Raw genomic sequence first — 13138 nt, 5'->3', positions numbered from 1 at the left:
AGTACGAGTTAAGACCTTAACCAATAGGCCAGAGTACGTGTCTAAGACCTTAGCTATTAGGCCAGAGTAAGAGTTAAGACCTTAACCAGTAGGCCAGAGTACGAGTCTAAGACCTTAGCTATTAGGCCGAAGTAAGAGTTAGGACCTTAGCTATTAGGCCAGAGTAAGAGTTAAGACCTAAACCAGTAGGCCAGAGTACGAGTCTAAGACCTTAGCTATTAGGCCAGAGTAAGAGTTAAGACCTTAGCTATAAGGCCAGAGTAAGAATAAAGACCTTAACCATTAGGCCAGAGTACGAGTCCAAGACCTTAGCTATTAGGCCACAGTAAGAGTTAAAACCTTAACCAGAAGGCCAGAGTAAGAGTTAAGACCTTAACCATTAGGCCAGAGTAAGAGTTAAGACCTTAACCAGTAGGCCAGAGTAAGAGTTAAGACCTTAAACATTAGGCCAGAGTAAGAGTTAAGACCTTAACCATTAGGCCAGAGTACGAGTTTAAGACCTTAGCTATTAGGCCAGAGTACGAGTTTAAGACCTTAGCTATTAGGCCAGAGTAAGAGTTAAGACCCTAACCATTAGGCCAGAGTAAGAGTTAAGACCTTAACCAGTAGGCCAGAGTACAAGTCTAAGACCTTAGCTATTAGGCCAGAGTAAGAGTTAAGACCTTAACCAGTAGGCCAGAGTAAGAGTTAAGACCTTAACCAGTAGGCCAGAGTAAGAGTTAAGACCATAGCTATTAGGCCAGAGTAAGAGTTAAGACCCTAGCTATTAGGCCAGAGTAAGACTTAAGACCTTAACCAGTAGGCCAGAGAAAGAGTTAAGACCTTAACCCCTAGGCCAGAGTAAGAGTCTAAGACCTTAGCTATTAGGCCAGAGAAAGAGTTAAGACCTTAACCTGTAGGCCATAGTACGAGTCTAAGACCTTAGCTATTAGGCCAGAGTAAGAGTTAAGACCTTAACCAGTAGGCCAGAGTAAGAGTTTAGACCTTAACTTTTAGGCCAGAGTAAGAGTAAAGACCTTAGCTGTTAGGCCAGAGTAAGAGTTAAGACCTTAACCAGTAGGCCAGTATAAAAGTTAAGACATTAACCATTAGGCCAGAGTACGAGTCTAAGACCTTAGCTATTAGGCCAGAGTAAGAGTTAAGACCTTAGCTTTTAGGCCAGAGTAAGAGTTAAGACCTTAACCTATAGGCCATAGTACGAGTCGAAGACCTTAGCTATTAGGCCAGAGTAAGAGTTAAGACCTTAGCTATTAGGCCAGAGTAAGAGTTAGGACCTTAACCATTAGGCCAGAGTATGAGTCTAAGACCTTAGCTATTAGGCCAGAGTAAGAGTTAAGACCTTAGCTATTAGGCCAGAGTAAGAGTTAAGACCTTAACCAGTAGGCCAGAGTAAGAGTTAAGACCTTAACCATTAGGCCAGAGTACGAGTCTAAGACCTTAGCTATTAGGCCAGAGTAAGTGTTAAGACCTTAACCAGTAGGCCAGAGTAAGAGTTAAGACCTTAACCATTAGGCCATAGTACGAGTCTAAGAAATTAACCAGTAGGCCACCGTAAGAGTTAAGACCTTAACCTGTAGGCCATAGTACGAGTCTAAGACCTTAACCTGTAGGCCAGAGTACGAGTTAAGACCTTAACCTGTAGGACATAGTACGAGTCTAAGACCTTAGCTATTAGGCCATAGTACGAGTCTAAGAGCCTAACTATTAGGCCAGAGTAAGAGTTAAGACCTTAGCTATTAGGCCACAGTAAGAGTTAAGACCTTAACCAGTATGCCAGAGTAAGAGTTAAGACCTTAACCTGTAGGCCATAGTACGAGTCTAAGAACTTAACTAGTAGGCCAGAGTAAGAGTAAAGACCTTAGCTGTTAGGCCAGAGTAAGAGTTAAGACCTTAACCATTAGGCCAGAGTATGAGTCTAAGACCTTAGCTATTAGGCCAGAGTAAGAGTTAAGACCTTAGCTTTTAGGCCAGAGTAAGAGTTAAGACCTTAACCTATTGGCCATAGTACGAGTCTAAGACCTTAGCTATTAGGCCAGAGTAAGAGTTAGGACCTTAGCTATGAGGCCAGAGTAAGAGTTAAGACCTTAACCAGTAGGCCAGAGTAAGAGTTAAGACCTTAACCAGTAGGCCAGAGTGAGAGTTAAGACCTTAACCTGTAGGCCAGAGTACGAGTCAAAGACCTTAGCTATTAAGCCAGAGTAAGAGTTAAGACCTTAACCAGTAGGCAAGAGTAAGAGATAAGACCTTAACCAGTAGGCCAGAGTACGAGTCTAAGACCTTAGCTATTAGGCCAGAGTAAGAGTGAAGACCTTAACCATTAGGCCAGAGTACGAGTCTAAGACCTTAGATATTAGGCCACAGTAAGAGTTAAGACCTTAACCTGTAGGCCAGAGTACAAGTCTAAGACCTTAGCTATTAGGCCAGAGTAAGAGTTAAGACCTTAACCATTAGGTCAGAGTATGAGTCTAAGACCTTAGCTATTAGGCCAGAGTAAGAGTTAAGACCTTAACCAGTAGGCCAGAGTAAGAGTTAAGACCTTAACCATTAGGCCAGAGTACAGGTCTAAGACCTTAGCTATTAGGCCAGAGTAAGAGTTAAGACCTTAACCAGTAGGCCAGATTAAGAGTTAAGACCTTAATCTGCAGGCCAGAGTATAGGTCTAAGACCATAGCTATTAGGCCAGAGTAAGAGTTAAGACCTTAGCTATTAGGCCAGAGTAAGAGTTAAGACCTTAACCATTAGGCCAGAGTACGACTCTAAGACCTTAGCTATTAGGCCATAGTACGAGTCTAAGAGCCTAACTATTAGGCCAGAGTAAGAGTTAAGACCTTAGCTATTAGGCCACAGTAAGAGTTAAGACCTTAACCAGTAGGCCAGAGTAAGAGTTAAGACCTTAACCTGTAGGCCATAGTACGAGTCTAAGAACTTAACTATTAGGCCAGAGTAAGAGTAAAGACCTTAGCTGTTAGGCCAGAGTAAGAGTTAAGACCTTAACCATTAGGCCAGAGTATGAGTCTAAGACCTTAGCTTTTAGGCCAGAGTAAGAGTTAAGACCTTAGCTTTTAGGCCAGAGTAAGAGTTAAGACCTTAACCTATTGGCCATAGTATGAGTCTAAGACCTTAGCTATTAGGCCAGAGTAAGAGTTAGGACCTTAGCTATTAGGCCAGTGTAAGAGTCTAAGACCTTAGCTATTAGGCCAGAGTAAGAGTTAAGACCTTAACCAGTAGGCCAGAGTAAGAGTTAAGACCTTAGCTATTAGGCCAGAGTAAGAGTTAAGACCTTAACCATTAGGCCAGAGTACGAGTCTAAGACCTTAGCTATTAGGCCAGAGTAAGAGTTAAGACCTTAACCTGTAGGCCAGAGTAAGAGTTAAGACCTTAACCAGTAGGCCAGAGTGAGAGTTAGGACCTTAACCTGTAGGCCAGAGTACAAGTCTAAGACCTTAGCTATTAAGCCAGAGTAAGAGTTAAGACCTTAACCAGTAGGCAAGAGTAAGAGATAAGACCTTAACCAGTAGGCCAGAGTACGAGTCTAAGACCTTAGCTATTAGGCCAGAGTAAGAGTTAAGACCTTAACCATTAGGCCAGAGTAAGAGTTAAGACCTTAACCAGTAGGCCAGAGTAAGAGTTAAGACCTTAACCATTAGGCCAGAGTATAGGTCTAAGACCTTAGCTATTAGGCCAGAGTAAGAGTTAAGACCTTAACCAGTAGGCCAGATTAAGAGTTAAGACCTTAATCTGTAGGCCAGAGTATAGGTCTAAGACCTTAGCTATTAGGCCAGAGTAAGAGTTAAGACCTTAGCTGTTAGGCCAGAGTAAGAGTTAAGACCTTAACCAGTAGGCCAGAATAAAAGTTAAGACATTAACCATTAGGCCAGAGTACGAGTCTAAGACCTTAGCTATTAGGCCAGAGAAAGAGTTAAGACCTTAGCTTTTAGGCCAGAGTAAGAGTTAAGACCTTAACCTATTGGCCATAGTACGAGTCTAAGACCTTAGCTATTAGGCCAGAGAAAGAGTTAGGACCTTATCTATTAGGCCAGAGTAAGAGTTAAGACCTTAACCAGTAGGCCAGAGTAAGAGTTAAGACCTTATCCAGTAGGCCAGAGTGAGAGTTAAGACCTTAACCTGTAGGCCAGAGTACGAGTCTAAGACCTTAGCTATTAAGCCAGAGTAAGAGTTAAGACCTTAACCAGTAGGCAAGAGTAAGAGATAAGACCTTAACCAGTAGGCCAGAGTACGAGTCTAAGACCTTAGCTATTAGGCCAGAGTAAGTGTAGGAGAGTGGAATCTGACTAATGGTTGCCCCCAACTTTTTGCCTGGTATTTAAGTGGTTTTTGACTAGTCTGGCTGGGATCCTGCTATCCAGGACCCCAGCCTATCTGCTTTCTCCCTAAAACTGTTGTGAGTACTCTAGGTACAAACATAATTGGATGCTGGGCATGCCCTACCAGTCCCTTGTAGATGGTACCCTAGGTACCCAGGGCATGGGTCCCCCAGTAGGCCTACCAGGGCTGCAGCACTTATTGTGCCACCCTGGGACAGCCACCCAAACTGACACCACCACGCCACTACTGTAGCCTGGGTAAGGTGGTGCTAGCACCCCTTACAGGGATGTAGGTACCCTATGTCCCATACCATACAACACATATACTCTCATAGGTCACCCCTATGGCAGGCCCTGGTAATCCTACAGGGCTGGGTGCTGAGGTATGTGTGAGGGGGGACCCCTACGTGAGTAGGACCTCTCTGCAACCTTCGTAAAATCGTTACTGGGTTGTTTGTAGTGTAACCATACCATATACTCTTAACCGCATTATAAGTTATTGCGTCATCGCTGTAACTTAGGAATGGCTACATAGAACCATATCGTGTTTGGTGTCAAACATGAAGGAATCATACCCCAGTCCAGCCATGGGCATGGGGGCACGATTCCCCCTTGCTAGGAGGGTGATATGGGAAAAGCGGTAGAATTTGGAAACCAATTTAAAAGTGCACATGTACCACAAAATGGCTACTGTTCGCCACCTACACGACTCTGGCTGGCTGTTGCTGGGGAAAACCCCAGCCTCGCCATCCGGACAATAGGGCTCCTGTGGCAGGGAGGTGCCAGCACCTCCCCAGACAGGATATGTGGATTGGAACAGGGTGGGTGCACCAAATGTCCTTTCAGAGTTGCACGTAGGCAGCTGCAGAGCCCCAATTCTGCATACACCGCCTGGAACCGGTTCAGGGGCGTCCTGCCCCTCGCCCAGGCGGGAAACACACAAAGGGGAGTGGGTGTAGCCACCCTTTCCCGCCTCTACTCTGATTGGTAGGCTCTCTCTTGGACCATCCCCTAATCTTGGGGATATATGGGAATAACTTTGCCCTAGAGCCTTAGATTCGTACAGGACTTCACAGAACTGACCTTTGACGAGCTGCTGCCCAGCTGACTGAAGAAATCTCCCTTGGGATAAAGGAGTTATCCCCCTGCTTGGCAGGCACCTAAAAGACTACAAGATACCCGGTTGGAACTTCGTTGCTCTCACGACCTTCGATGCCTTCCAGCAACCTCGAGGTGGGTCTCCAGTGCATCCCAGCATCCTGTGAGTGTGCCCAGCAAGTCTGAGCACCCTGGACCACGTGGGTGTCGAGATCCCCGCATACCCCGAGACACCGGCCACCTCTTGTCCAGCACACGACCCCGACCAGTGGGGAAGTTGTGCTTTGGCCCATTCTTGAGCCAACCTTCAAGCAGCATTTGTGCCGACCCTCAGCTCCCTGGCCCGCTCCGGTGGCCCGTGGGAGCCCTTTTACGCACTCCATTTTGCTGCCTTCCGCGGTCCCTTGTCCCTCGACTTGTGGGCCCTGACGGAGGACAATCTTCTTTTCTAAGAGTTCCCCTGGTTGCTCCAAGCCTGCTCTACGCTCCCTGCAAAGGAGAGCACCCTCAGACCACGTGGGTCTGCACCAGCAGCTGCTTTGTTCATCTTGCGTGGGTTGCGGTTGCCAATGCTTAGTGGATCCAATCGGGACACTAACACCGCAGCAACCCTCAGCCGACGTGGGACAGTCGCCCTCCAGAAGCTGGCCTTCCTTGAAGCCTCCCGGAGCCCGTGACTGCAGAGCCCAGCTGTACCTTCCACGCCTGAAGCACCCGACATCCACGAGCTCCCTCCTGTGAGCTCCCTGGTCACTGTGCTGTGACCCAGACTCTGTCCCCTCTGCTTTCAGGTTCATCTTTGTCTTTTCTTCAACTTTAATCTTCACGACTTCAGCGACACTTCCAGCTAGCAGCAGTTTGGACTCCTTTTCCATAGAAAATCAGCCCGCGACCCGACACCAGAATCGACCTATGCACCCGGCTTCCCTGGGGCAGGTAACAGTGGTACTTCGGTACTTCCGTGGTGGTGGGCTCTCCAAAGCCTTAAGTCTCAAGCCTTAACTTTGTACTGTTGTTAGAAGTGTCCTTAAACCTTAATTATTCAACCGCGACATTCTCCATAGGCTAACATTGCGATCCCGATAGCAACTTCTCACACTGCACACGCCTCCCGTGGGTCCCCTTCCTCTTAACTGTGGGTGGATTCTTAAGGGGCCAGCGATCCTGAATGCCCTAGGCATTGCCTGTAGAATTGTCGTGGTTCTTATACCACTATTTTAGTATATGGTTTGGTCCCCCCCTGGGGCCCATTGATTTCTGTGCTATTTATTGTGTTTATAAATGCTTGTTTGAAGTGTAACTTTGCCACTAGCCACATAAAGTGACTGTGGGATTCTGTCTAGAATAAATACATATATTGTATATATATACCTGTGTGGGCTACTCTTTCATTTGGTTATTCAAGAGGTTATTATGGTAAAACAATAAGCTTAACACTCCTTCAAGACTTAGCCTGAAGGCTGCTCTCCACAGCTACCACTAGGATAGCTTTCTTTAAAGGTTGTCTTAAACCTACCATCAATAGGAGTCGAATTGGACTGGTGCAAGGTGTCCCTATAACTAGGAACAGCATATGCAAGGCCAACTTCTCACAGTAAGAGTTAAGACCTTAACCATTAGGCCAGAGTACGAGTCTAAGACCTTAGATATTAGGCCACAGTAAGAGTTAAGACCTTAACCTGTAGGCCAGAGTACAAGTCTAAGACCTTAGCTATTAGGCTAGAGTAAGAGTTAAGACCTTAACCAGTAGGCCAGAGTAAGAGTTAAGACCTTAACCATTAGGTCAGAGTATGAGTCTAAGACCTTAGCTATTAGGCCAGAGTAAGAGTTAAAACCTTAACCAGTAGGCCAGAGTAAGAGTTAAGACCTTAACCATTAGGCCAGAGTACAGGTCTAAGACCTTAGCTATTAGGCCAGAGTAAGAGTTAAGACCTTAACCATTAGGCCAGATTAAGAGTTAAGACCTTAATCTGTAGGCCAGAGTATAGGTCTAAGACCTTAGCTATTAGGCCAGAGTAAGAGTTAAGACCTTAGCTATTAGGCCAGAGTAAGATTTAAGACCTTAACCATTAGGCCAGAGTACGACTCTAAGACCTTAGCTATTAGGCCATAGTACGAGTCTAAGAGCCTAACTATTAGGCCAGAGTAAGAATTAAGACCTTAGCTATTAGGCCACAGTAAGAGTTAAGACCTTAACCAGTAGGCCAGAGTAAGAGTTAAGACCTTAACCTGTAGGCCATAGTACGAGTCTAAGAACTTAACTATTAGGCCAGAGTAAGAGTAAAGACCTTAGCTGTTAGGCCAGAGTAAGAGTTAAGACCTTAACCATTAGGCCAGAGTATGAGTCTAAGACCTTAGCTATTAGGCCAGAGTAAGAGTTAAGACCTTAGCTTTTAGGCCAGAGTAAGAGTTAAGACCTTAACCTATTGGCCATAGTACGAGTCTAAGACCTTAGCTATTAGGCCAGAGTAAGAGTTAGGACCTTAGCTATTAGGCCAGAGTAAGAGTTAAGACCTTAACCAGTAGGCCAGAGTAAGAGTTAAGACCTTAACCAGTAGGCCAGAGTGAGAGTTAAGACCTTAACCTGTAGGCCAGAGTATGAGTCTAAGACCTTAGCTATTAAGCCAGAGTAAGAGTTAAGACCTTAACCAGTAGGCAAGAGTAAGAGATAAGACCTTAACCAGTAGGCCAGAGTACGAGTCTAAGACCTTAGCTATTAGGCCAGAGTAAGAGTTAAGACCTTAAACATTAGGCCAGAGTAAGAGTTAAGACCTTAACCATTAGGCCAGAGTACGAGTTTAAGACCTTAGCTATTAGGCCAGAGTACGAGTTTAAGACCTTAGCTATTAGGCCAGAGTAAGAGTTAAGACCTTAACCATTAGGCCAGAGTACGATTTTAAGACCTTAGCTACTAGGCCAGAGTAAGAGTTAAGACCTTAACCAGTAGGCCAGAGTAAGAGTTAAGACCTTAAACATTAGGCCATAGTACGAGTCTAAGACCTTAACCAGTAGGCCAGAGTAAGAGTTAAGACCTTAGCTATTAGGCCAGAGTAAGAGTTAAGACCCTAGCTATTAGGCCAGAGTAAGAGTTAAGACCTTAACCAGTAGGCCAGAGAAAGAGGTAAGACCTTAACCTGTAGGCCAGAGTAAGAGTTAAGACCTTAACCTGTAGGCCAGAGTACGAGTTAAGACCTTAACCTGTAGGACATAGTACGAGTCTAAGACCTTAGCTATTAGGCCATAGTACGAGTCTAAGAGCTTAACTATTAGGCCAGAGTAAGAGTTAAGACGTTAGCTATTAGGCCACAGTAAGAGTTAAGACCTTAACCAGTAGGCCAGAGTAAGAGTTAAGACCTTAACCTGTAGGCCATAGTACGAGTCTAAGACCTTAACTATTAGGCCAGAGTAAGAGTAAAGACCTTAGCTGTTAGGCCAGAGTAAGAGTTAAGACCTTAACGATTAGGCCAGAGTTTGAGTCTAAGACCTTAGCTATTAGGCCAGAGTAAGAGTTAAGACCTTAGCTTTTGGGCCAGAGTAAGAGTTAAGACCTTAACCTATAGTCCATAGTACGAGTCTAAGACCTTAGCTATTAGGGCAGAGTAAGAGTTAAGACCTTAGCTATTAGGCCAGAGTAAGAGTTAAGACCTTAACCAGTAGGCCAGAGTAAGAGTTAAGACCTTAACCAGTAGGCCAGAGTGAGAGTTAAGACCTTAACCTGTAGGCCAGAGTACGAGTCTAAGACCTTAGCTATTAAGCCAGAGTAAGAGTTAAGACCTTAACCAGTAGGCCAGAGTAAGAGATAAGACCTTTACCATTAGGCCAGAGTACGAGTCTAAGACCTTAGCTATTAGGCCAGAGTAAGAGTTAAGTCCTTAACCAGTAGGCCAGAGTAAGAGTTAAGACCTTAGCTATTAGGCCAGAGTAAGAGTTTAAGACCTTAGCTATTAGGCCAGAGTACGAGTTTAAGACCTTAGCTATTAGGCCAGAGTAAGAGTTAAGACCTTAACCATTAGGCCAGAGTACGAGTCTAAGACCTTAGCTACTAGGCCAGAGTAAGAGTTAAGACCTTAACCAGTAGGCCAGAGTAAGAGTTAAGACCTTAAACATTAGGCCATAGTACGAGTCTAAGACCTTAACCAGTAGGCCAGAGTAAGAGTTAAGACCTTAGCTATTAGGCCAGAGTAAGAGTTAAGACCCTAGCTATTAGGCCAGAGTAAGAATTAAGACCTTAACCAGTAGGCCAGAGTAAGAGGTAAGACCTTAACCTGTAGGCCAGAGTAACAGTTAAGACCTTAACCTGTAGGCCAGAGTACGAGTTAAGACCTTCACCTGTAGGACATAGTACGAGTCTAAGACCTTAGCTATTAGGCCATAGTACGAGTCTAAGAGCTTAACTATTAGGCCAGAGTAAGAGTTAAGACGTTAGCTATTAGGCCACAGTAAGAGTTAAGACCTTAACCAGTAGGCCAGAGTAAGAGATAAGACCTTAACCTGTAGGCCATAGTACGAGTCTAAGACCTTAACTATTAGGCCAGAGTAAGAGTAATGACCTTAGCTGTTAGGCCAGAGTAAGAGTTAAGACCTTAACGATTAGGCCAGAGTTTGAGTCTAAGACCTTAGCTATTAGGCCAGAGTAAGAGTTAAGACCTTAGCTTTTCGGCCAGAGTAAGAGTTAAGACCTTAACCTATAGGCCATAGTACGAGTCTAAGACCTTAGCTATTAGGGCAGAGTAAGAGTTAAGACCTTAGCTATTAGGCCAGAGTAAGAGTTAAGACCTTAACCAGTAGGCCAGAGTAAGAGTTAAGACCTTAACCAGTAGGCCAGAGTGAGAGTTAAGACCTTAACCTGTAGGCCAGAGTACGAGTCTAAGACCTTAGCTATTAAGCCAGAGTAAGAGTTAAGACCTTAACCAGTAGGCCAGAGTAAGAGATAAGACCTTTACCATTAGGCCAGAGTATGAGTCTAAGACCTTAGCTATTAGGCCAGAGTAAGAGTTAAGTCCTTAACCAGTAGGCCAGAGTAAGAGTTAAGACCTTAGCTATTAGGCCAGAGTAAGAGTTAAGACCTTAACCAGTAGGCCAGATTAAGAGTTAAGACCTTAACCAGTAGGCCAGAGTAAGAGTTAAGACCATAGCTATTAGGCCAGAGTAAGACTTAAGACCTTAACCAGTAGGCCAGAGAAAGAGTTAAGACCTTAACCAGTAGGCCAGAGTAAGAGTCTAAGACCTTAGCTATTAGGCCAGAGAAAGAGTTAGGACCTTAACCTGTAGGCCATAGTACGAGTCTAAGACCTTAGCTATTAGGCCAGAGTAAGAGTTAAGACCTTAGCTTTTAGGCCAGAGTAAGAGTTTAGACCTTAACCTATAGGCCATAGTACGAGTTGAAGACCTTAGCTATTAGGCCAGAGTAATAGTTAAGACCTTAGCTATTAGGCCAGAGTAAGAGTTAGGACCTTAACCATTAGGCCAGAGTATGAGTCTAAGACCTTAGCTATTAGGCCAGAGTAAGAGTTAAGACCTTAGCTATTAGGCCAGAGTAAGAGTTAAGACCTTAACCAGTAGACCAGAGTAAGAGTTAAGACCTTAGCTATTAGGCCAGAGTAAGAGTTAAGACCCTAGCTATTAGGCCAGAGTAAGAGTTAAGACCTTAACCAGTAGGCTAGAGAAAGAGGTAAGACCTTAACCTGTAGGCCAGAGTAAGAGTTAAGACCTTAACCTGTAGGCCAGAGTACGAGTTAAGACCTTAACCTGTAGGACATAGTACGAGTCTAAGACCTTAGCTATTAGGCCATAGTACGAGTCTAAGAGCTTAACTATTAGGCCAGAGTAAGAGTTAAGACGTTAGCTATTAGGCCACAGTAAGAGTTAAGACCTTAACCAGTAGGCCAGAGTAAGAGTTAAGACCTTAACCTGTAGGCCATAGTACGAGTCTAAGACCTTAACTATTAGGCCAGAGTAAGAGTAAAGACCTTAGCTGTTAGGCCAGAGTAAGAGTTAAGACCTTAACGATTAGGCCAGAGTTTGAGTCTAAGACCTTAGCTATTAGGCCAGAGTAAGAGTTAAGACCTTAGCTTTTGGGCCAGAGTAAGAGTTAAGACCTTAACCTATAGTCCATAGTACGAGTCTAAGACCTTAGCTATTAGGGCAGAGTAAGAGTTAAGACCTTAGCTATTAGGCCAGAGTAAGAGTTAAGACCTTAACCAGTAGGCCAGAGTGAGAGTTAAGACCTTAACCTGTAGGCCAGAGTACGAGTCTAAGACCTTAGCTATTAAGCCAGAGTAAGAGTTAAGACCTTAACCAGTAGGCCAGAGTAAGAGATAAGACCTTTACCATTAGGCCAGAGTACGAGTCTAAGACCTTAGCTATTAGGCCAGAGTAAGAGTTAAGTCCTTAACCAGTAGGCCAGAGTAAGAGTTAAGACCTTAGCTATTAGGCCAGAGTAAGAGTTTAAGACCTTAGCTATTAGGCCAGAGTACGAGTTTAAGACCTTAGCTATTAGGCCAGAGTAAGAGTTAAGACCTTAACCATTAGGCCAGAGTACGAGTCTAAGACCTTAGCTACTAGGCCAGAGTAAGAGTTAAGACCTTAACCAGTAGGCCAGAGTAAGAGTTAAGACCTTAAACATTAGGCCATAGTACGAGTCTAAGACCTTAACCAGTAGGCCAGAGTAAGAGTTAAGACCTTAGCTATTAGGCCAGAGTAAGAGTTAAGACCCTAGCTATTAGGCCAGAGTAAGAATTAAGACCTTAACCAGTAGGCCAGAGTAAGAGGTAAGACCTTAACCTGTAGGCCAGAGTAACAGTTAAGACCTTAACCTGTAGGCCAGAGTACGAGTTAAGACCTTCACCTGTAGGACATAGTACGAGTCTAAGACCTTAGCTATTAGGCCATAGTACGAGTCTAAGAGCTTAACTATTAGGCCAGAGTAAGAGTTAAGACGTTAGCTATTAGGCCACAGTAAGAGTTAAGACCTTAACCAGTAGGCCAGAGTAAGAGATAAGACCTTAACCTGTAGGCCATAGTACGAGTCTAAGACCTTAACTATTAGGCCAGAGTAAGAGTAATGACCTTAGCTGTTAGGCCAGAGTAAGAGTTAAGACCTTAACGATTAGGCCAGAGTTTGAGTCTAAGACCTTAGCTATTAGGCCAGAGTAAGAGTTAAGACCTTAGCTTTTGGGCCAGAGTAAGAGTTAAGACCTTAACCTATAGGCCATAGTACGAGTCTAAGACCTTAGCTATTAGGGCAGAGTAAGAGTTAAGACCTTAGCTATTAGGCCAGAGTAAGAGTTAAGACCTTAACCAGTAGGCCAGAGTAAGAGTTAAGACCTTAACCAGTAGGCCAGAGTGAGAGTTAAGACCTTAACCTGTAGGCCAGAGTACGAGTCTAAGACCTTAGCTATTAAGCCAGAGTAAGAGTTAAGACCTTAACCAGTAGGCCAGAGTAAGAGATAAGACCTTTACCATTAGGCCAGAGTATGAGTCTAAGACCATAGCTATTAGGCCAGAGTAAGAGTTAAGTCCTTAACCAGTAGGCCAGAGTAAGAGTTAAGACCTTAGCTATTAGGCCAGAGTAAGAGTTAAGACCTTAACCAGTAGGCCAGATTAAGAGTTAAGACCTTAACCAGTAGGCCAGAGTAAGAGTTAAGACCATAGCTATTAGGCCAGAGTAAGAGTTAAGACCCTAGCTATTAGGCCAGAGTAAGACTTAAGACCTT

The sequence above is a fragment of the Triturus cristatus genome, chromosome 4_1 (genome assembly GCF_964204655.1).
Source record: "Triturus cristatus chromosome 4_1, aTriCri1.1, whole genome shotgun sequence".
Taxonomy (NCBI): domain Eukaryota; kingdom Metazoa; phylum Chordata; class Amphibia; order Caudata; family Salamandridae; genus Triturus; species Triturus cristatus.
Note: the sequence above shows the minus strand (reverse complement) of the source record.